We start from the raw sequence: 24232 nt of genomic DNA, 5'->3' as shown, positions 1-24232 counted from the left end.
GGCCTAGGCCAGATCTGTGAACACAAAAGTTGGGCACCATCAACCTTAAGCATGAAAAGTCTGTTGGGAGTTGAGAGTTCTGAGATTTTAGAGCAAATGAATCGTGGATGATGGCGGAGGAACTAAAGGCTACGTGGACTGTCCAGATATGAAGAAACCCACTTAGTAACCCAAAACTTGCTTGAAATGGCCCAGGATATAGCAATTTAGCTAACAGGAGTGTTAATTTGAGCTTATAGATTCCCACTTTAAGGGGCAATTTGAATCTTCATGGTTATAAAATACTTACCTCATGAATTCCCAGACTATAGGCTATACAGACAAAAGCATCGGTCATACAATATGCTTTCATTTCACAGTCTTTTAAGAAGCTAGCATTTGATCAAGAGCTTTCTTATGATTGTGCCAAGGTGAGTAACCCTGTCCTAATCTTTTCTACTGTCTCTTCCTGTAATGAGCAGGGGAAAGAGCAAGAATGAGAGTAAAAGGCAGGTCATCTTAGTGGGCAGTTGAGTCTCCCAGTGTATTCACTCCTTAAGGATATATTCTTACTGGTTGGTTTTGCTTTCTCTGGGATGTCTTGGTACCTTCATAGTTTCCTGAATGCTCTACTTTTTTAAAAAAATATATTCTTACCCAGTTTCTACTAATTATGTAGACCCAGCCTAGGCAAATGCCCAGGAAAATGTTTGGTCACCTGGAGTTTTACAGTTCTTATTTTCAGTTAACTACATGCAAATTAATTCTCACCATTAGTAATAACTATAAGCAAGTATGCAAAATACCTTGAAGCATTAAGCATAATATATGAATCAGTAAGAAAACTACTGTATTTTGAAAGTGCTCCTACTAGTATTTGTCCGTGTCTGCATTTCTTGGGCATAACATAGGGAAGCAGGGACAGTTCTTGAGCTATCGGGAGTCTGTGTGGTTAATATGGAATGTGGTTAAGATTCATGGATGTAGAGGAAATATTTTCATCTTGGAACCTGATAAGAAGATGCTTGGCCCTGCAGGGAGAATTGTAAAACTCGCTCTTTCCCCCTTGCCATATAGCCACAGAATTCAGGCACAGAGCAACCAGCCTCTCCCCACCTGTGTTAGGTATACTTTATATGGTCCAATGATACTTTCCTCTTTGTTCCATGACCTTAATGAAGACTCCCATGCCTTCAACAGTTTGATTCTGAAAGCTTCGATTCAATAAGCATCATTTACATTATAATAAGTGTGGCATATTTTTCATGCAGCCCCTAAAATGAGCTAGGATTGCATTTCTCTCCTATTGTTCCAATGTCCCCACCACTCTGACACGTAGGGAGAATGTTGCAATGACTGCCTCCTATTTACACCCCATTTTAATTTTCATGGTATCTTTGAAACACGCTTTCTTTGCATCACTGATTTGTCTCTTTTTTTTGTCACTTCCTCCCTTTCTCCCTTCTTCCCTTCCATTTTATTAGGATTCTGATTGCCTTTATTTTTTAACTTGTTAGGAAAAGACACATGCTCTTATAGCTTCCGGGTTCTTACCTACTTACATTTCATTTAGAAATGATTCCATTGTCTTTTATGTCACTGCTTCCTGTTTTAAAATGGTGACTGGTTGGTTTTGCTTTCTTTGGGATGTCTTGATAACTTCATAGTTTCCTGAATTCTCTACTTTTTAAAAAAATATATATATTTCTTTATTGGTTTCAGAGAAGAAGGGAGAAGGAGAGAGATATAGAAACATCAATGATGAGAGAGAATCATTGATCGGCTGCCTCCTGCACACCCCCTACTGGGGATCTAGCCCACAACCCAGGCATGTGCCCTTGGCTGAAATCAAACCAGGGACCCCTCAGTCTGCAGGCTGATGCTCTATCCACTGAGCAAAGCTGGCTAGGGCTGAATTCTTTATGTTTATTTAAACCTCAAGCTCTTCAAACATCTCAGTCATTCTCTTCTTCGCTATGGCATCTGTGCAGAAATCCTTTTTGAGCCCTCCATCCTTCTGCTTCCTCCAGACTGGTGGCTTTCTGTTTGTGCTACATTACACTTTTGATCGCTTCCTCTCACTGCTCTCCTGGATCGGAACCACTGTTTTGTAGATGCCATATTCAGTGGTGTGCAGGTAAACACTTAACAATAGTCTCCCATAACAAATAAACAAAACCCTTATTGTTAGCCTTTCTCAGCATTCATAGTAAATAGCCCCATAATGGCCGATGTCCAGTTCCCGACTTGAGGTCACTGGCCTTGAAGTTGGGAAGAGATGCATCTGATCCATGTTCCCAGGCCTGTGCCGGCAGCCTCAGTGCACCATCGATGAAGACTATCTAGACACAGAGATTTCTAAAAGATACTCATACTTTTTCTGAGTTAACAAAGCAAACAGGATATCATTTCATTTAACTTTATGGCTATGGGCCATTATTATTAATGTCAAGCTCTCAGGCAAAAAGTGATGTCGCTCTGGAGCTATGATATTCAGAGAGAAGATAATTGCCTATAAACGAAATACCTAAATAGCTTAACATGAAAATTAGATTAAACATTAAGTAGCCTTGACCGGGTGGCTCAGTTGGTTGGAATGTTCTCCTGTACAGCAAAAGGTTGTGGGTTCAATCCCTGGTCAGGGCTCACAAGGAGGCAACCAATGGATGTTTCTTTCTCATTCCTCCTTTCCTCTCTCTCTCTCAAAATCAATAAAAACATATCCTCAGATGAGGGTTTAAAAAATTAAGTGAAAATTCCAGTACTACAATATTTTGTTTATTTTTGGCGGGCTCTTTATTGTCGTCAGTTGTCTTTTTAAGGTACAATACTCAAATCTAGTTAATGGTTTGTATATTTTTATAGCTGAGTCTTGCCTGACCCTTAATATTATCTCCCCTTTTGATTTTCTTCATAGCCTTGTGCTTTTGCCTTTATTTTAAGCCACTATAATCCATTTTTAAGTGTTATCAGGGAACAAATTATTAATAGAGAGATATAGTGTCTTCAAGAAAGAATGAGTATTTTTCCAATAAGTGGTGTTAATTTGGCCTCTCTTTCATTATGCATGTTTCCTTTAACATCATAAAAGAGAATGCTATCCGTGCATTTTCTGACAGGAAAAAAAAAAAAGATGTTTTTTTTCTCTGTTTGAAAAGTTCACTTTAAAGGTTTGTGTGATGCACGACAGCTTTAAAATGCGGTTGCTTTTCAAAATGAATTGCCTGCAGCTGCTCTTTTGGTTTTCTTTATTTTTTCTCTGAACACATCCATCCTGTTTGGACATTAAAAAAAGAACAAAACTGCGTATTTACGTCACTGATGGGCCAATAAATAAAATGCTGCATTTTTTAAGGCAAAGTTCCTGGGAACTGATTAGAGTCACAAGCTGAGACAAACCAGGGATTGAAAATACAGTGGATGCTGTTGCTTATCCTGCTGATTATTTTATTTTATTTTTTTAGCTATTTCTGTGCATCTTCTCATTTGTGAGTGCAGGGCATGATGACAAATCACTTGATGATCAGGAAATATCCATGAAATGAATGTGGTTCTGGCTGGTTGTCTGTAGGCATTTGCTCTTTTCTCATCCACAGCTTACTGACGGTGAATCTTAACCAAGGTAGATTCAGCTTACTGGACAGTGGACATTTCTTTATGTCCAAGGAAATTAAAGCTATTCAGGCACACACCTGCCACATAACTAGAAAAATACCGAGGGTGCCATTTTCACTTCAAATCTGCGGTTTCTGGAGCCATAACTATGGCTAACGGTTGGGTCATTTTATTAGAATTACTATTTTCTCAAAGTCAATCTAGAAAAATGCTTAAAATGTGCGAGATTAGTGTCCAAATACAGCAGGTGGAACTATAACATTTTTAGACATAGAATACAATAAATGTCATGTGTACATGATAATAACATTGTTGGAATTCACTGGACTATTCAAAATTCATCTCTTACATCACAAATGCTTTAAGTGTATCTTTTAAATACATTTTAGAATTATTTAAAATGTAGTTGTGTATCACCTATAATAATTGTAAGGATTTGCGGCGCAGGAGACAAAGTCAGAGAGTCAAGCAAGTCAGAAAGGAGGAAAAGAGAAGCTTTAATCTGCGTGCCCAGGAGAGATCCACCAGTCCCAAAGATCCACCAGTGAAGTTGCGCCAACGGGGAGCGGAGGCCCTTTTTTCATACAGCTGTTCAGTGAGGGGCGGGGGGCATGAGCTGTGGGAGTTCCCGCCTGGGGCAGGTCCGTCAGGAGTTCCAGGAAGGAGTTTCTGTCGCTGTCTGTCTGGCACGCTGACCTGTTAGGAATTCCAGGGAGGGTCCAGTATCTGCGCCACCATCTACCTGGTGTGCTGACCTGTTAGGAATTCCACGAAGGGCCCAGTATCTGCGCCACCATCTACCTGGTGTGCTGACCTGTTAGGAATTCCAGGGAGGGGCCAGTATCTGCGCCACCATCTACCTGGTGTGCTGACCTGTTAGGAATTCCACGAAGGGCCCAGTATCTGCGCCACCATCTGCCTGTGTATGCATGGGCTCCTGGACTGCCCTCCGACCTAACAATAATAAAAGCGTAATATGCTAATTAGACTGGACGTCCTTCCAGATATCTTCCAGATGAAGCTGGGGCTTCAAGGGAAGCCCAGGACCCGGGTGCCAGAGGGAAGCCAGTGCTGGCAGCCGGGGAAGGAAGGCCTACTCTTGCACAAATTTCATGCATCGGGCCTCTAGTGCAAATATAATAAACTGTGGCATGTCTAAAATTGTTATGGCCCTATCATTTTTATTTCAAAATAATTTCACCTAATCAAGATGCATTTTCATATAGGTGTATGATCTCAATAAAATATGATTCAAAGGGAATCTCTAATTCTAGTATTACATGAGGGCATTGAGCCCAGAGTAAGTAAACAAGTAAGCTTCATTGTGAAAAAGTGGCTAGTCATTAACATCAATGACAGCCTAATGAAAGGAAAAAAAAACAAAACAGAAGATTAGATTATTTATGTTTCATAGAGGAAGGAAGGGATGGTAGGAGGGTTGGTTTTCCAAAACAATACTAGTTTTAGTATTGCCAGTCTGGAGTTATTCCAAATATGTTATAGTAAGCCAACCATTTTACTAAAACTAATGATAAATTGTTATCATAAAATGTCGTGTCATAAAATATCTGTCTAGATTTTCTACTATAGAAAATGATTTAGGGAGGATCGCTCTCCAGATAGGTTTAAAATCCATTTATATTTGAAGTCATAATGCTCAAAGTTATCTTAGTATGTTTTCTGAGAAAAGCTGTAAAAAACAGTATATGAAATAGGTATCACAACTCTAGTGATAATGATGTCCATTAGTGTGACTGAAAAAGAATATGCAGACTTCTCTACCGTGAAATAAAGATTAAAATGGTATGATTATGGCCCTTCCCAGGTGGCTCAGTTGGTTGGAGCATGGTCCTATACACCCACCAAAAAGTTTGCAGGTTCCATTCCTGGTCAGGGAACATACTCAGGTTACTGGTTTGATCCCCCATGGGGGTGCATACAGGAGGCAATTGATATTTCTCTCTTTCTCTCAAATCAGTTTGTTTGTTTTTAAAGTATTCTCAGGTGAGAATTTTTTTAAAAAAGGTATGACTGTGCTCGGGTTCAATGCTAATGGGCTCTCTTTGCTTTGTTTTAGCTCTCCGCATTAGAGAGGCAGATCTTTGATTTCCTTGGCTTCCAGTGGGCACCTATTCTTGGAAATTTTCTACATATAATAGTTGTCATATTGGGTTTGTTTGGAACCATTCAGTACAGACCTCGATATATCGTGGTGGTAAGTCTTATTTTTACCATGTCTCTTCGTATAAATACTACAAAATTTCTGTGAGAAGATGAATAAAATAATTTAAGTTGTTCCCTCCGCTATGAGGTGGCACTGCTATTCTGGCTGTCACACACTGAATTCTTTTGAGACGATTATCTGTGGAAAGGGCGACAGCGAATGTTTACAATGAGAGCAAAGCAACATGACTGTAAATGTGAGACTCACAGTGTAACTAAATTCAAGTATCACAAGGAATTTTTAAAAATCTAAAATTGGGTTTGGGTAGAATAAGAGGTCTGTGGTGGAGGTCTTGATGTCATTATGAGATGTAAATATACACTAACTGTTGTTTCTGTTGACATGTGTCACCTATTAAGGTACCCTACCTAGCCATAACATTTTGCCAACTGTAAACAATAACATAATATAATTTTAATTGATTTAGGCCATTAAAATGCACGTACTAAAGGCCATTTAGTACTCACCTCTAATGTATTTTATATGGTATATTATTGACCATTTCTCCATTTGCTTAAGATAAATGTGGAACATGAATCCATGCTCCAAACTATGCCAAACAGGGTCAGCCTACCCTCTATCATAGTACAATTTAACAATATGTATATTGTGGTCCACAATAAAATGCACAGAAGTTATTCACAGTAATTATGAATAACTTTATAGTTTTCTATAAAAAGAAGGTGATATTTTAGGCTACAGATATAAGAAGGTTGTAAGAAATAACAAGCATAGATAAGTAATTATAAATAGAAGTGTCATACTCTAAAATACTTATTGAGCCTGAATTCAGTGGAACTACTAAATATTTTTTTGTAACTTAATAACATTACCTCATTAGGAGAAACTTTAGACTTAAAAATATGTCATCTTTCAATTTTGGTATAATGCACTCATATCTATAGAAAAGAATGAAGTCATAAAATTTTCTGTAAATGCATTAATTCTCTACTTTGAATCTCAAAATTGGATTTTTGGTGTCTTTCATCATATCACAGAGGTGAAGGTCAGGGACTCACAGACAGACTCTGCCCTCAAAATGACTGCCCTGGGGCACAAGGCATGATTGAAGTCACTCAGCTGGTTGTTGGGGCTACAGAATTCCTGCTTCAGATTTCTCTGGGGGCCGGCCTGTGCTGAGCCATGGTGTAATGTACTAGAAAGCTGTTCCATGGAGTTGGATTTGCAGTATAAGATGCTTTCATATGCATAATATCAAACGATTATTGGACTTAATGTTCTAGTTTATTGCTATGAACACAGAACACCTTTACTCACTATGAACTTCTTATTTTATGATGTTGATGATCTGCTGAAGCACATGTCAGATGGCTCGAAAACCAGTGGTTTCCATGGAATAAAGTTGTTGGTGTACATCAGTGACATTAACTGGCCTATTGCTTTCACCCGCTAACCATTAATTCTACACACTCTTCACACAGCCACTGTGTTAGCTGAGGTGTCGGCCTTCTCTCTCCTGCATATGGACCCCTCCCTTGCTTTCAGCCCTCCTCCTTTCCAGTGTGTTCTCAGCACTTTTACTGAAGCAGTTGCTTAAAAGCCTTCACTACCTCTCAACAGGATAAAGTGTAAGAACATTCCTGGCTGACCCACTTGACCAAATTCAGGTCTCACAGTCAGTTTTTCTTTCTTTCCTCTTCCTTCCTTCATTCCTTCCTTCCCACTTTTCTCTCCCTCCCTTCTTCCCTTCTTTCTTTCTTAACTTCTCATTCAAACTTTATTTATCAGGTTTCTGCTGTGTGTTTGGCATTGCATTGGTTGTGGACTACATTGGTGAGCAAACACAGACAAAACTATTCTCTGTTCTCCTGGGTACTTACAGTCTAGTGAGGGGAAGTGGGCCTTTATCAAGAAATCATCCACTTGCGTGTTACATTATAATTGTGACAAGGAACACATGTACCATGAGATGCACACTGGGAACATCCATCTGACTCTGCAGAAGTAAATGCGGAGTGAGTGTGAGTTCGCCAAGAAAGAAGGGACTGGAGGGGGTTCTGGAGAGGAATCACTACAGGGCACATAGTGGGATGTCAATAGCACTAGTTCCCATTCACTCATTAAGCCTTTATTGAGAACCTACTGTACTGTGATAGGTTAGACAAATGGGAAAGAATGTAAATGACAGTGTCCCTGCTCTCCAGGAACTTATTAAGTAAGCAGTGGGGAGGCACAGGTGCAGGGGGCTCTGGAGAATGAGAATGCAACGGGGCAGAGGCCGGGGGAGAGCATGAGCCAGCCTCAGAGACGTGAAAGAGCAGAGAGTCTGTGCACATCAGCGTCCTGGACCCTCCATTCCTGCCTGAGCTCCAGCCTCTCACTCTTGAAGCCGTGCCTGGTGTTTGTGCCCAGCTCTAGCAGCATGTCCTCCCTCGCATGCACACTTCTTTCCACGCACTACTCGTGCCAACCACACTGAATAATTTGTTTTCCTAAGACCATATGTTGTTATTTGCCTCTTCCATTTGCACACGCTTGGAATGCCCTACACTCCTTACCCACTTGGGAAGTGGGTAATAATCCTTCAACTGAATGTCACCTCTTAAGAGTCTGACCTGACCACCCCACTCGAGACAAGTGCCACTTCCCCTCTGCTCTCTTAGATCCCGCAGCTCTTTCTATCCTAGCACTCTCCACAGTCACCATCCTTGCCTCTGGCCATCTCTCCCCATCAACAGTGTTCTCCTTGCAGGAGGAGCATGCCTATTCACTGCTGTATTCTAGGTCTATCCCAGGATGCTTAATACTTGATCATACAAATAACAAGTACATTAACGGTTATTGGATGAAATGATTTTTGCAGGATGAACTAGAAAATGACCTCTAACTTCAGAACATGCCTGAGTTCAACAAGAAAATCTTACCTTACTCCCTTGCTTAGCACATTCTGAACTTGAGGATTCACATGAAAAAATAGTATATGCTACTCTGCCTGCACCTACGTTGAGCTGACTTACTCCTCAACTTACCTTTTCCTAAGCATTATAATGCCTTGGGCTCCTGCCACTGTGATTAAGGAGGTCCCACAGCAAAGACTATCAGAAAAATTCACCCAAATCACAAAATGAAAGAGCAGTAATTCCCCGTGGATACCGTTACTGCTGAAAAGGTCAAATTTGCTATTTATTTTTAGAACACAAAACAACGTTGTTATATGGTACTCTTTTACTGATTAAAATTTATTTTAGCTACAGTGCAAGGTAGGCTATCTACAGTAGGGAATACAAGTTTAGTTGAAGAGCTTGTATGCACCTTTTGTGTTTCTTTAGCTCAAGACAAAATGGAGCTGAGTGTGGGTTGTGAAACCCTATTTAGCAGTTTTAAAGTACTGTTCTAGAATCAGCTCTTTACCTCTGTTTACTCCTATTTCACATATTTGAAAATCTTACTTATGAATTCAAATATGAGATTCTGCCCTAGAATTATTTGGATCATAATTCTGTTTGAAGGACGACAAGTTGCTTTAATTTGAATTGTTATATAGAAAAAATTTACTATGTCATCATACATCTCCTTTCTGAGCTACTGCTCAACACGAGTTAAGAATGTTAGGTTTCCATTTAATTGGTGCCAGATTTAAATCCTCCTCCACCAATTATTGGCTGTGAAGACTTGGCACATTTATTTGCCTTCTTTGTAATATAGTTTATTTGTAAAAACCTGACTCAGAGTTGTTTGTAAGAATTATATAATGTTTGTGACTTGCTTAGCATAACCCAACAGAGTAAGTGCTTAGTAAGTAATTGAGCTATTTAATGTTTAATGTCTTCTTTTTTTCCCTAAGCTGTTGTACATATTTTATCTGATTGATACACATATGAATGAATGAATGGGCTTTCTGGTAATTGGAAAACAAACAAGCTCAGGAAGTAAAAATAAATCATGTTATAGACTAATTGCTCAATGAGGATGAAATATAATGCAAACCTTTTAAAGTTCATTTCAATTAAAAATATTGAAATGTTTTCATAAAACTGGGAAATATTCACAGAGCACATAGAACACATGAAGTTTAGAAAAATCTTTATAGTCTTTATGTAAATTAGAACTTAAAATATGTGTACTAAATTTAAGCAAAGTAGGATAAATAAATAGGTAGATCAATGATAATTATACAGAGTGTTTTGTTTTTTTGCATTTTGTTTTTTGTTTTTTTTTTTTACATTGGTAAGTTGTCTTGTGTATTGCAAGTGTATTTATCTACCTATGTAAGCATGTAGGCATGCTTCATGATAACCAAAGAGCATTTGTTAAAAACGGAGTCTTATCTCTTTTTCTATTCTTCTTTGAATTGAATTATAAATAAAATAGTCCACATCAAAACGAGGACATATGTTGTCCTAACACTTCCTGCCTAAGTAAATATTTATGGATGTATTTGTATTGCTAGAGATTTCTTTCCCTTTATCTCCATGTTAAGACTTGTGTCTCAGGTGCACATTGAGATATGCAGTTTTCATATCATTACAATCCAAAATTCAAACATACAATCTTTGTATCAGAAGAAACTTACATTATTGCTTTAAAAAGGATGTTCATATCATACATGACATATTAATCACAAAATACAAAAGAAACCATCTTTCCAAAAACATTGCCAGTTATCGAATATATATATATATATACACAAATGAAATAAATTTTTGGTAAACTAGTAAATTGGTGAATTGGTCACTTGATAAACTGTAAACTTTGATAAAGTGTTAACTCTCAAACTAATCTACGTCCTTTTCTTCAGATCTTTTATAATAAATCCTATCATGTAATCCTAAGCATCCCAGCTCCAGAGTTTCTATCTCAACAATAACACTAAGTCGTCAAATTATTCCCTCACTTCCTTGGTTGTAGTGTGATGACTGACTGAACTGATCAATGTGAAGTGCTGAGCACAGTACCGGTAACACAGAAAGCAGCAGAGTACTCACTCTTGTTATTAAGAATTTAGCAGCTGAGAGTGGGAGTCTGCTCATCCTGGGAATTTTCTCTCTGAAAGTTCAGAAGTGACCTCAGCAGTCCATCTGGTGAGGGGCCCGGAATGCACTTCAATCACTAACTTGTGCTCTGATTGTTAAATAGATTTGTTCTATAATCCAGGTGTTATAACTGTTATGAGTAGATTGACTTTCCTAAAAGTATACTTATGAGTTGGGTTGGCAATCCTAAAAATTAAAAACCATATGGTTTGGCAATGAATTCCATTCGTTTCCTCCGTTAGTCTTGCTTCAGTTTATGTCCTTTCCTTAACCTTTATCTCCAGCTTTTTTCTCATTACTGAGTGGTCTGTAGTCTCTCTCATTCTAATCTACTCATAATTAGATTGATTTAGGATGAAAAATATCAGATACCAGACGTCATCTTATTAGCAACAGCTTTAAAATTTATTGTCGTTACTGTGACTTGGCCAGTTTGCAAAAAGTGTACATTGCTGATGTAGTTTAGCTATTTTCAATATTCTTGGGAATATTTTGTGGTTCAAAATATATGTTTCAATGTATTTGGCCTATTTTTAAAAACTAAGTTCACTCATATTAAAAGATACTACTAACAGAAGATATCAGCAGAACATCAATGTACCTGCAAATACTAAAAGCCTTAATATATTTTAACTTACTTTAACTTTTTAACGTATTTTCCAGCTTTTCTAAATTTCCAGTCATTTGAAGTCTTGACTCATTATTATAATTGCATTATTTAAAACAAATAAGCAAAACCTATTCTCAAAAAGAAAAAAGGATAATGAGATATCTAATGTAACCAATTATAAGACTACCCAACTATAGATTATTTTGAAAGCTTTTTGAAAGTCATAAATAGCAGAAAGACATGAAGTGTAAATTAAATTTTATAAGTAACTAAAAGCTTCTGATAAGATTTCTAATAGGAACATGGCTATTTTATACAGAGTATACAATTTATATTATTTGACACCGAATAGAATAAGCTAATGAAAGGATTTCCATATTTATTTTAATTTGACAATAGCATGTAATGATTATAATCATTGATAGAAACCAATAATTTAATTACTTTGTCTTTTTAAGAAATTAAGAATTTATAGATTTTTGTGGTAAAATAAAATGAATGAGCAAACCATTGTAGCTGATCTGTTAATTGTGGTCCCATGGCAAGCACCAATTCTCAGCCATCCAAGCTGTTTTATATATCAGTTTTCTGGGCCTCAATCTCTCCATCTACATAAGAAAGTGACTGGATGAATTGAGCCCTGAGACCTCCTCTATTGATTCAGACTGATTAATACTCTTGAGGAAGGCATTTTCTAATACATACTACATGAACAATACCAATTAATCAGTAAGGCTAGCATAGTTTGTTCAATGTGATTGGAAGGTATTTTTCCATTATGGAAATCTGTTGTTCATTTACTCATTTTACTAGTAAATCCTATTTATTATTTCTGTGCTTTTAAAAGATATTTTACAGGATCATGTAATTATATGATTATAGTAGAGGCACCTGTTTCACTCTTAATAAAATAGTATAACAAATGATGGTTTGTTAATTTTACTCCACACATCTATTTTCAAACATAATCCTCATTTAGGAAGATGGAAGTAATATTAGTCCATTTAGGAAGATGGACTAAAACATTCTAAAACTTGACAATTTAATATTATAACTAAAAAATGGAGAAATAGGTAGATAGCCACCAAAAATTTGCGTAATTACATTCCCTGGGAAAGCTAATATTCAGAAAACAGAAATCAAGTCAGCGCTAGGATTTAACCTATATCTGCAAGCCAGTAATGCACTTTAAAAATAAATCTAGCTTTATTGGCATCTACTGACGGCAGTGGAAACTATTGGATTTTTAATTTCTACAGATCTTAGGGGGCCCTCTTTCCTGAGCACACCCTGTTTCTTCCCAGAAGAGTTAGGCTCATTGACATTTTGTTATTGATTGATTTGGTATATATGCCTTTCATCTCCACATTTTTCTTCTCTTTCTCCCCACCCTCCCCCTTTCTCTCTAGTATACAGTATGGACTGCCCTCTGGGTCACGTGGAATGTGTTCATTATCTGCTTTTATTTGGAAGTAGGTGGGCTCTCTAAGGTAAGTTTATCATGCTTTTAAAATACACTTTAAAAAGAGTATGCTAATAAATAATGATGATGACTGTGTATTGTGATGTATGCAGAGCAACCTCAGTAACATTACAAATGGAATACTAATAAAACATGAGTGTGGGTACCATTCAGGAAGAAATGATCTTAGGAGGGTTTCACGTAATGGAACTCCAAAGCAGCGGCGTCGTGGCTTCGTTTGGTCAGCTGTGGTGGAACTCGGCTTCCAGGGAATCATGTTCACTTTAAAAAGGCCTAATGCGCCATATGCTTTCACGCATATATGGAATTTAATGAACAAACTGAACTACCAAGCAAAATAGACACAGATTCATAGGTAGAGAGGAGGCAGACAGCTCTGCTGGGAGAGGGGTGTGTGTTGGGGGTATGAAGGGATTGAGAAGAAAAAGAGAGAACTAATGGACAGGGACAAGAGCGTGGTGATTGGTGGAAGGGGGAGTGGGAAGGTCGAAGAGTGCATAGAGGGATAAATGGTGATGGGAAAAATAAAATAAAATAAAATACCGAATGGCACAATGACCACAGCACCAAATGTTAAGTGAAAAAAATGGCTTTGAATGTTCTTCTTTTAAACTGGGAAAATAAATAAGATGTTAATGTAACAAATATGAATAGCAAGGTTCTATCTTTGTTTGAATACGAATCCTAAAAAGAAGTTTAAAAAAAGTGTTTGACAAAGAATGAAATCCATAGATATTTAAGTGGAGCATACATTTAACTAATAGTTAAGTACATCAGTGTGGTGATTCCTATTTTGAAATCCTGATACGACAGAGGAGGTATCTTAATAAGGCATGATACAGATATTATTTCTAGATCTAGTATCAGCAGGCCACATGGCTTTCGCATGACTCTGCACTGTCTTTCACCTGCCACCCAAATGCAAAAGCATCTTAGGTTAAGTTTCTAGTTGTGCTTCTTAAACATGTTTCTCACAAACCAGCACCGTTTTCTCTTGTAGAGACTGTAGAGAAGAAACGCAACAGTATAATTACAAAAGAATAAGAATTCTGTAATTATATTTTTTAGGTTTTTCACTGTCAACTGTATTTGTGCTAACATAGGCTATTGCTTTATGACAGTCTCAAATTTTCTAAGGAACATAATGGTCAGCCACTAGCATTCATGTTTTGATCTGAGGAAATCTGCCTTGACCAACACGAATGCCTTTAGAATAGTTAGGCTCCAGTTGAAGTCCATCTGGTAACAAAGAATTTTTGATTGAGCCAAGCAGAAAAAATCCCCAAAGGATTTTCTCCAGAACCTCCAAAGGTGGCTACCCTTTGTTCCACATTATCATAACTTTATAATTAGAACTTGTCATCCTCTTCTCACATTGGCAAATGTACCAGGAACCAGAAATGACATTTCTAATTCTGAGTTCATACAAATTCACTAATATCTCCCTTTAATATTTATGCTATTAATCGCATTTCACCACTAATTTCTAAGACAGAAAACAAAACCACTTAAATCACTGCCCAGTTATCTTCTGTAACATGCAGATTAGAAAGCAGTTTTAAAATGCAAATCTTATGAATAATATAATTAGGAATAATAAGTTAAGCAGCATAGCATTTTTCAACACAAAGCATTTTGTACCTTGTGATTTTGAAGTCATTTTAAATCATAATTTTATTTCACTGGGTAACAATTCCCTTTTATTTTCTTCCATATAAACTGATTTGGAGTAACTTAGACAGGGATTTTATCCTGTAGAATTGGTGTCATAGGGTGTTGAAAGAAGACTCAATTTCAAATTATAAGTCTTCTTTTTTTCAATCTTGTCTTTAGCACTTGCTAACTATGGGCCCTTAGGCAAATCATTTAACCCACTGAGTCTCTGTGAGATATAAAACAGGAGCAACTTTGCCAGTTGGGATAGAAAATATGATTGTTGGGGTCTTAGCATTGCTTTAAGGGTATCAGATGTGGTAGCTCAGGTAAGCTTCCAAGCAACCCTGTGAAGGAATAAAAAAAAAAATAATGATGATGCCATTCATTTGCTCCACACAAGTCTGATTTTCCTCCTCTGCTCCAAGTTACTTTTATGGACGGTCTTTCTAATATCAGTGTACATGAGAAGGTGTTTTTTCTCATTTCTTTGGGCGCAAGGTTATAAAAAATGGATATGTAGTCTTGGTTACTCATTACATTATCCACTAAAATGCTATTAAGTAGTCAGTCAATTATTCTAGGTCATTAAAAGGATAGATAATTCCAAAGGAGCATCCTAAAGATTTTCTGTTGGTTTCCTTCTATTTACCACCTCTAAGGCTAATAACGTTTCCCTGGTTCACCAGTGTAGGCTCAATTGCAATCTGTAGTAAATCTATTCTGAAAAATAGAGCAGAGCTAAGGACCCAGACAAACCCAACCACCTCTGCCACCCGCCCAGGTTGGGTTTTGTAAGACATTCCTTGTCCATTTGTGCTGGTTTGTATACTAACTTTCTAGAGCTCTCCATCTCCTGCTAGTTCATGAACACATTTCTTAGAATTACCCTCTTGGGTACGTACATTAATAAAAGTCACCTTCACTGACTGGCTTATTTCACTTAGCATAATGCTCTCCAGTTCCATCCATGCTGTTGCAAATGGTAAGAATTCCTTCTTTTTTACATCAGCATAGTATTTTATTGTGTAGATGTACCACAGGGGAAAAAAAAGTTTCCTTATACCTTGATTATTGCACAAAATATTTACTCTAAAATAGTGAATCTTTCTCCTAAAACTGGATTCAGGTTAGTTTCCACAACATCTCTATGCATCTGAATGTTACTCCACTGGCAGGCAGTACCAAACCACTCTTATTAACTGAAAGCATGCATCCTTATGGGCATGAACAAGCATACATCTGGTCTATTATGGGGATTCTTGATCATAGCCTCCAGGTTTTCCCTTTGCTGTTATTCCTCTGCCAACCAGCTCTACCTCGTTTGTTTGTTACTGTGATCTTGAGGGTCCTGATTCATTTCCAGAACTTGAAGAAAATGAATGTATTGTTTAATGTACATGTATGGTGGGGTCGGGATGACTATGGGTAGGTAACTGAAGATTACTTCCATAATCTACCAGAGCTTTAGTTTTCTTTTCTGAAAAATGAGGAAAATCACAACACTGATTTTACTGAATTGTTGAATTCAATAATGCATATAAGTGACTTAGAGTCTTGGCACATTATGATGTTTCAGTAAATGGTGGTTTTTATCTTTGCCATCAGCATCATCATCTTTATTATTATTGAGAGAAAAATTAACAAACATCACAAGCTTCATCTTTCAAACCTTTGAGACATGAGTCCATTAATACGTAAGAGCTGTAAAAGGGAATAATTCGGGGCTGAGTGACTTGTTTTAAAAAAAGATGTAACAGTCCCTTGTGATGGGACCTCGGATCTGCATATTAACTTCACAGCTGTAACACTATTAATTAAACCCTTTCCTTCAACGTGTACATAGCTGTTTTGAAAAACTTCTACGTCTAGATTCCCCTCGTGTCAAGGGAACCGTATGCATCTTTAGAAGTCCCTAAGGCTGTTTTCCATGCCACACTTTAAGATCGCCAAGGGCACAATTAATAAGTTATTGCTGCTCCTTTGGAAGTTGTAAGAATTGGAATAATTTTTTTCTCCCTAGGAATACATTCAGAATGTAAATATATGAAAACCCACCTCACTTGCTACATTTAAAGATACAGAAAAATGTGATGTTGAGAACCCAAGTTGTACTTTTTTATTTTTTTATTTTAAAGGACTTCAGCTGTCATCTTAGGGCATCTTTTTGATGACTCCAAATTGTAAGAACTTTAGGCTAATATTCCTTCTAATTGGTTTTTCTGGAAAGATGTGTGGAACTTACACATTACGGACCTAGAGGATGTTCAGGGTGGCACATACACATAGAATTCAGAATGTGTATGGCTATGCATGAACATAACTTAGACATAAAAAGAAGGTAAAGAAATTCTAGGAAGATTTATCTTATACTAACTGTGAGCTTTGATTAGAAGCCCTCTAGAAACTTCCAGGCGGGGCCTGGAGGAGGGGATGGACTAGCCTTTACGGACTTCCCACTCTGGGCAGGTGCTTTGCATTGCCTTCGCACACATGGAAAACCGACCTGCATTTGTTTCTCTTTGTCATGTTTTAACGACTGCATTTTTCTCATGGTGACCTGATTTGTGGGTGTTTTGATTCTTCAATAAGGTTAAACCATTTCTCCAAATGCCAATAATGGCACTTCTTTTGTTCTCTGGCTCAAATCGACCCCGTGGTTCATGAGGGTCTCTTCTCTTGAGAGAATCTTTAGTTGAATATTTCATCTGCACAGCCAGACAGGGCCATTGGGATAATTCTTTTTCAAGGTTCATTCTTATTACCTAGCCAGAATTGTTCCTCCGTAGTTAGTGGGAAAATCGTCTTCCCTGATCAAGATTCATTTCCTTCAAGGTTGGATTCTTCCACTAACTTTGGCGTTGGGCAGGTCCTTTCAAGTAGGAAGGTTCCAGACCATCAATTCAGAGTTCTCCACAGGAGTAATTGCACAGGAAGCGAGACTCTCAGCTCCCCTGAGCCGGGTGCTATCCATCTATTATTTTTATAAACATTCTAAGAGTTTTGTGTCTCAAAGAATTCTTTTTCTGATGGCAGTTTCAAACTAAATCTATGATATATAGTATACTTCTTTTCTTTATTTAAACAAATAAAACTTACTGCATCTAGTAATGAGTTCTAAACTAAAATTTATCTTTTCCTTTGCGTGATTTCTTTCTATGTGATCATTTTTCAAAAGGAATCTTGAAATGTGATGTTCACAGAGGGCTAAGCTAGCTACAAAGCATCTTTTTTCAGGAATAACAGATCAGCAAATGATTCAGAAAAGCGTCGTAGAAACCCAGAAAAACTATACTTACTTTCAGCCCTAACCTGATGGCTCAGTTGGTTGGAGTGTCATCCCATGCAGCAAAGGGTTGTGAGTTTGATTCTTGGTCAAGGTACATGCCTAGGTTGAGGGTTTGATCCCTGGTTGGGGTGAGTATGGGAGGCAACTGATTGATGTTTCTCTCTCACATCAGTATTTCTCTCTCTCTCCCTTTCTCTCTAAAATCATTTAAAAAACACATCCTCATGTGAGGATTAAGAAACAACAACAATAAAAAACTATGCCGACTTTCAAAACTCCAACAGTGATACCCTATTTACTATACCATGAAGTAAATGGCATATCTATATCATGAACACTTTGGGAAATGCATAAACTCTTTCAGTTCACTAGAATAACAAAATACAGTGGGGCCTTGACTTAAGAGTGTCCCGACTAACGAGTTTTTCGAGATACGAGCCGTCTCTTGGCCGATTTTTTGCTTTGAGTTGCAAGCTAAAATTCGGGTACGAGCCAGCTTCAGATACTCCACCGCTAGTTGGCGCGTCCCACTGTACTACAGATTCTGAACTATATTAGTCCAATTGATATAAGTCTGTGAAGCTACTGCATACATAAATTAAGCCATTCTAAGTAGACCATGATTGCTGAATTTCTATGTAAGCATTAATTTCAAGGAAATTTTGTTGTTTCAGAGAAACCACACTTTTATAGCTCATATTCTAATTCTTTGCAATATTTTTAAAGACGATTTAAAGATGCTCTACCGAATTTTTTATGCAGCCAGTTAACATCAGATCATTTTAGAACAACAATGGGTAGAACATGAATAAATGCCTTTAAGATTTTGGATGTTCTTGCTGGGATGTTAATGGTTTTGTTTGGAAGACATAATATATCTGTTGTGAAATAATGCAGAGTCCAAACCTGGTGATAAAGAATCTCAAGTCACATTTGCATTGGTTTTCCAATTACAAAAGAGAGCCTGGTAAACATGTTTAGTTGCATTAATTATTTTATTTTATTTTTTAAATATGTTTTTATTGATTTTAGAGAAAGGGAGAGAGAGATAGAAACATTAAGGAGAGAGAACATCAATCCTACCTCCTGCACACCCCCTACTGGGGATTGAGCCTGAAACCCAGGTATGTGCCCTAACCAGGAATTGAACCAGCGACCTCTTGATGCATGGGTCAACAAGCCTGGTTCCCTAATATTTCAGAGGAGCTTTCATACCAGCCCTGACCTTCCCACAACAGATTTCTTTTATATTCAGAAAAGTGTTTAAGCTGTCATTTGGGGGCTCTAAGTATGCAGCTTACCTAATCATACATAATTCTATAGACAGTTTTACTTAGCATTTACTTGGTTCAAAACACTGTGCCAGGCACTAAGGCTATATTCACTTCCTGCACTAAAAAATGTTCTGTATCATATGAAGGATGGACAGTAAGTGACTAATAATAAGAAAATGTAACCAGTATTATATGATGAAGAAGAAAGACTCTGATACAACAGAGCACGGAACATAGTCTGCACGGGAGTTAGGGAGGCTCCCTAAGGAAGAAGGGATGAGGAGTAAACAGATAATCTGCTGACCTTTACAAATACAGATACTATTGCTGACCTACCATGAACAACAGAAAAGTGCTTTCAGTTGCTACATTTTTTAATCCCCTATAATGAATTTGCATTGATTCAGCCACCTCCATCCCACACTCTACCCAGACACTCTTCTGGCCAGCATACATCAGAGAGAGAGAGAGATCCTTGGGTTTCCTTGCATCAAAGCCAAGGTCACTACCCATGAGAGGTGGTCCTGTAAGGAGATGCTCTAAACAGGGAGCTATTTAGTTACAGAATGTGGCTACCAGTGACCTAAAAATATCTGTTCAGACACAAGAGAGAATGACAAATTGCTGGGTGTCCTTTTGAAGTGATCTGGAGTTAATTTTCCTGAACATAAATAGACATGTGTGCTCCTCAGATATAAGACTGACTTGCTGCACAACTTCATTATTTAGCTTAGAGCCAGTACTGATTCAAAAGGTGTTTCAAAGAAGAATAAATATTTTTCCTGCCAAATCCCCTGTACACTGCTGAAAGAAATATGGTGATAAGTCCTTTCAGAACACACATTCTAAACCCACACTTATTTTAGCAACAAAAATTCAATTTGGTTGAGCTCTCCGGGGAGTTGATTTGACCCTGTTTCCAGAACAATGAGCAACGGTTTGATGGTATGATTTCTTAATGGCCATCTGATGTTTTAACTTGTACATAGAATCCATCATTATTTTTCTTGTCCTGTAATTATAGAATTAATAGAGAAAACACTTCCTCTGTATATTTGAAGTATGCGGGGTATTGAGGCTATTTTAAGTATTAGTCTGAGAGAATAGTCTGTCCTGCTTCAGAGCAGCATGTGACAGCAGAAGCACTGATTGTGTAGTAGGTTGTGCTCACTCATCGTTAACTGAGATACTGCAACAAAGAGGATAGTTATTATTTTCTGCCTACAATTAATCTTACATGCTGAGAGCATGGTAGGAATTTCACTCCAGTATACAAGGCAAGCAGGCTACTGTTCCCTGAAATCAATGACAGTCAGACGAGCGAGCCTAGACGTTGGGTGATCTGATGAATAATTTAAGACCGATTTGTTAACTGTGCAGAAGTGAAGTTAGCCATGCAGGGAGACACATTGCCAATTGCCAGCAATTTACGACGATTTTCAAAACCACAGGCAGCCATTTACAGAAAAGATTAGGCCAGTTACTGTACACGTGTGACATTTCCTTGATTTAACATGTCATCCTGAAAGCTGTTAACTGACAACTGGAGTTGGAATGAGGTTGTAACGTGTAGTGAAGACCTGCTTTTACCTGAGAAGGTCTGCATTTCTGCTCTGGCAGACCCCTGAGTGCACACCTCCTGCTGGGCCTAAATGTGTGTATGCAAATGAACACTGCCAGGGAAGGGTGATGCACCTTCTCTGGGAACCATTAGCACCTTCACATCACTCGCTGCTCTAATGCACTGGTCCCTGGGAAAGCGTGGTGATGGCCTTCATTTCTTGGAGAAGAAATCATTGTCTATACATTTCTTCAGTCCTGTGCCACCCTGGAGGGGTGGGGAGGTATAATCTCTCTCATCCTGCACTGGAATTTACTTTGCAATTCTTCATAAAAAGCTGATTAAAGGAAAATCCCATTTTTATTAGTGTAATTTCTTTCCACTTCTTTTCCATAATGGTATTAAGTTGGTAACAATAATTTCTTCATATTTGAATTTGTGGGGGAAAAAATGAAATGAAGGTAGTCTGAGCCCCAGTGGAATTTGCAACTCTACGATACCCTGAAGGATGACTTCCGTAGGAAGACTATCCATGAAATAGAGTGTCTCCTAGTTTAAACACATAAAATATAGCTTATGGTTGATCACCTTTGGAGCTCTGCCAGGAAAATAGACTTTTGATATATTTTGAAACTTATTCTCAATGCTTCCCTTAAATTATCAACATCTCCAACGATACCTACCAAGCTTAAATTTTGCAAATCAGATTTGTAATTGTAATCCTTATTCTGGAATCACATATGCCAATTGTAGTGGTTTTTTTTTTAATGAGTATAGTTTTCCATATGAGAAACAAGTAAGACTTCCTGTGTATCATTGTTAGTAATCAAATCAATCTGAAAACTAAGACCAGTACCTTCTTTTTTCTTTTCACTCTTTCTCTATTTTATCCATCTGGCTGGTTCTATAAGCTCCTATTTACAAATTGATGGTTGGTTGGAAGGTTGTCCAGTGTACTGAAAGGTCTCAGGTTCGATTACCGGTCCAAGCACATTCCCAGGTCACAGGTTTGATCCCCAGTCGGGGCACATGCAGAGGCAACCAATCAATGTTTCACTCTCATATCAATGTTTCTTTTCTCTCTCTTTCTCTCTCTCTCTCAAGCTCCCTTCCTCTCTTTCTAAAACCAATGAAAAGCATGTCCTTTCATAAGGATTTTAAAAAAGTAACAGATATTCGTAATTATTACAGGAAGTTTTAATTATTTAAACAATCTTGGTTTTGGGTGGGTCTAACCAATTAACTAATATAGTTTTATTATTTATTCTTTGTCTATAGTATTTTAATGTAATATATATATACTTTCAGAAGTGAAAGAAATGTTGGCTTATTTAGAGATATCTATATAACAAGGATTTATCTGTTTGACTAAATATTAGATTGGGATAAAGTAATGGTGGCAGTCTAACAGAGTGCCTAATATATATAAGGGGCTTCATCTTTGTTGAAAACATCAAAAGTGAATTTCTGAGGTCTAAATTGTGATAGGTTTACATGCTAAGGCCCCTTGCTGCTTGGATCAGACTATAATGGCTATGACTTATTTTGTTACCTTTAGAAACTCCCTACTTTATTTTTCACTAAACCATTGAAAGCCTCATGTACTTTATTATGAGAGGTTGTTTATTATTTATTTGCATTTATATTGTATTTTCCTCCAAGTAGCTTAAGGGGCTTTATAAAACATGCCATCAATCATCAGAACACTTTGTCAGATACGTATGGCAAGAAATAATTCTGGTATAAATGTGCCAAAGGCATAGTGCTTACTGGAAAATACTTTCTACATATTTTTAGTGACTTTTTAGAGGTTTTCCTCAAAATAAGTCCCAACTTTTGTAAACATTTTCTTCTATCAGCTTTGATGTCAGACACATTTATTCAACAAATTCATCGAGCACCTACTTTGTGCCAGGTATTGGTGTAGGTGTTGAGACTATTACAGGGCTATGAAAAGAACTTGCTCTCAGGGAGCTTTTATTCTAGTGAAAAAAACATGATAAATAAAAAAGTGCATGATATAATATCATGTTGTGCTAAGTGATACTAAGTAAAAAAAGTCAGGATACAGGACTAGAGGGTGACTTCGTGGGAATGGGTAGAGCTAAAAGTCCCAAGGGGCAGACAGGAGCAAGCCATGCAAAGTGTGGGGGACTGCCAGGCCCCAAGATAGGAGCATGCTCAGCATGCACAAAGAGCAGGGATGCTGTGTTGTGTCACTACCATGCCAGGAGCAGCATGAGGACGGCAGGCCATGAGCCTGGAGGGCTGGGCCGTTGCAGGATTCTGTTGGAACCTCTGGTAGGCCATGGTAAGAATTTGAGTTTGGGTCTAAATGTAATGGGAGCCCCATGGTAGGTTAAGCAGAGGAGAATAACAGGATCAAAAATTGGTGTGACTGTTGTAGGGAACAAGAGTAGAAGCAAGAGGACCCAGAGAGAGATGACTGTGGTGATCCAGGTAGGAAATAAAGGTGGCTTAGACTAGGGTGGTGGCAGTGGCCAAGGGGAGAGGGATCAGATTTGAAATATAGTGGTCCCCTCATCCATGGTTTTGCTTTCTGTGGTTTCAGTTACCCAATCAACCACCAACCAAAAATATTAAATTGAAAATTGCAGAAATAAACATTTCACACATTTTAAATTGCACACTATTTTAAGTGGCCTGATGATATTTCATGCCATACATCTCCTTTCTGCCCTGGACATGAATCATCACTTTGTCCTGTGTCTCCACGCTATACATTCTCCTGCCTTTAGTTACTGAGTAGCCATCTGGGTTATCAGATCAACTATCTTGGTAGTGCAGTGCCTGTGTTCAAGTAACACTTATTTTACTTAATAATGGCCCCAAATCCATTCACATAACTTTTATTACAGTATATTGTTATAATTATTCTATTTTATTATTAGTTATATTGCTATTCTCTTACTATGCTTAATTTACAAATAAAACTTTATCATAGGTATGTATAGGAAAAAACAGTATATTACTATCCATGGTTTCAGGCATCCAGTGGTTTCTTAGAAAGTATCCCCCACAAATAAGGGGGGGTGGGGAGGGGCCTACTGTACAGTTGGAAGACAGAACTCACAGAATTTGGTAATGGATCAGAGGTGGTGCATAAAAGAGCTGTAAATTCTGTCTCTGCTGCATGTGCTGTTGTCTGGAGCAGTAGTTTTCTCACCTGTGAGAGAGCAGCAGTAATTATATCAGAGTGCAGCAGGAAGACGGAGACCTCCTGCAAATGCAGAGCATGCTTTCCATGCTTTAAAAAGGCCTCCCTCCCCCTTCCCCATGAACCCTTCTTTCTTACTTTCTGTTCTCTCTACCTTCACACTCCCGACTCTTCTCCCTCTTTTGTTTCCTGCTTCTCCTTTGCTGTACTGTATATTGTCCTTCCTCTCCAACTGTCTTATTTCAGGATGCCAAAATTTTGCCAGCTGGTCTACCTTCCAACAATAAGGAATCTATTCAAGTGAGGCGTCCTGAGCCTCGCTGTCAGTTCCATGGCAAATCCACTCTGCGTTTTCAGATTCTAATCAAAATA

General features: G+C 37.9%; 1 protein-coding gene across 1 annotated transcript in view; it reads left to right on the top strand.

The window, feature by feature from the left end:
* Positions 1 to 5642: 5642 nt before the first annotated feature.
* Positions 5643 to 24232, top strand: part of NKAIN3 (Na+/K+ transporting ATPase interacting 3) — a 201253-nt gene continuing 182663 nt past the window's right edge. Inside the window, exons 1-2 of the mRNA XM_015567420.1 lie at positions 5643 to 5809; positions 12832 to 12912. The gene's annotated coding sequence lies outside the window, so the exon portion shown is untranslated. The remainder of the gene's footprint in view (positions 5810 to 12831; positions 12913 to 24232) is intronic.

Source organism: Myotis davidii, unplaced genomic scaffold (assembly GCF_000327345.1).
Source record: "Myotis davidii unplaced genomic scaffold, ASM32734v1 scaffold1, whole genome shotgun sequence".
Lineage (NCBI taxonomy): Eukaryota > Metazoa > Chordata > Mammalia > Chiroptera > Vespertilionidae > Myotis > Myotis davidii.
The sequence above is the reverse complement of the archived record's forward strand: the minus strand, read 5'-3'. Positions and strand labels throughout refer to the sequence as shown.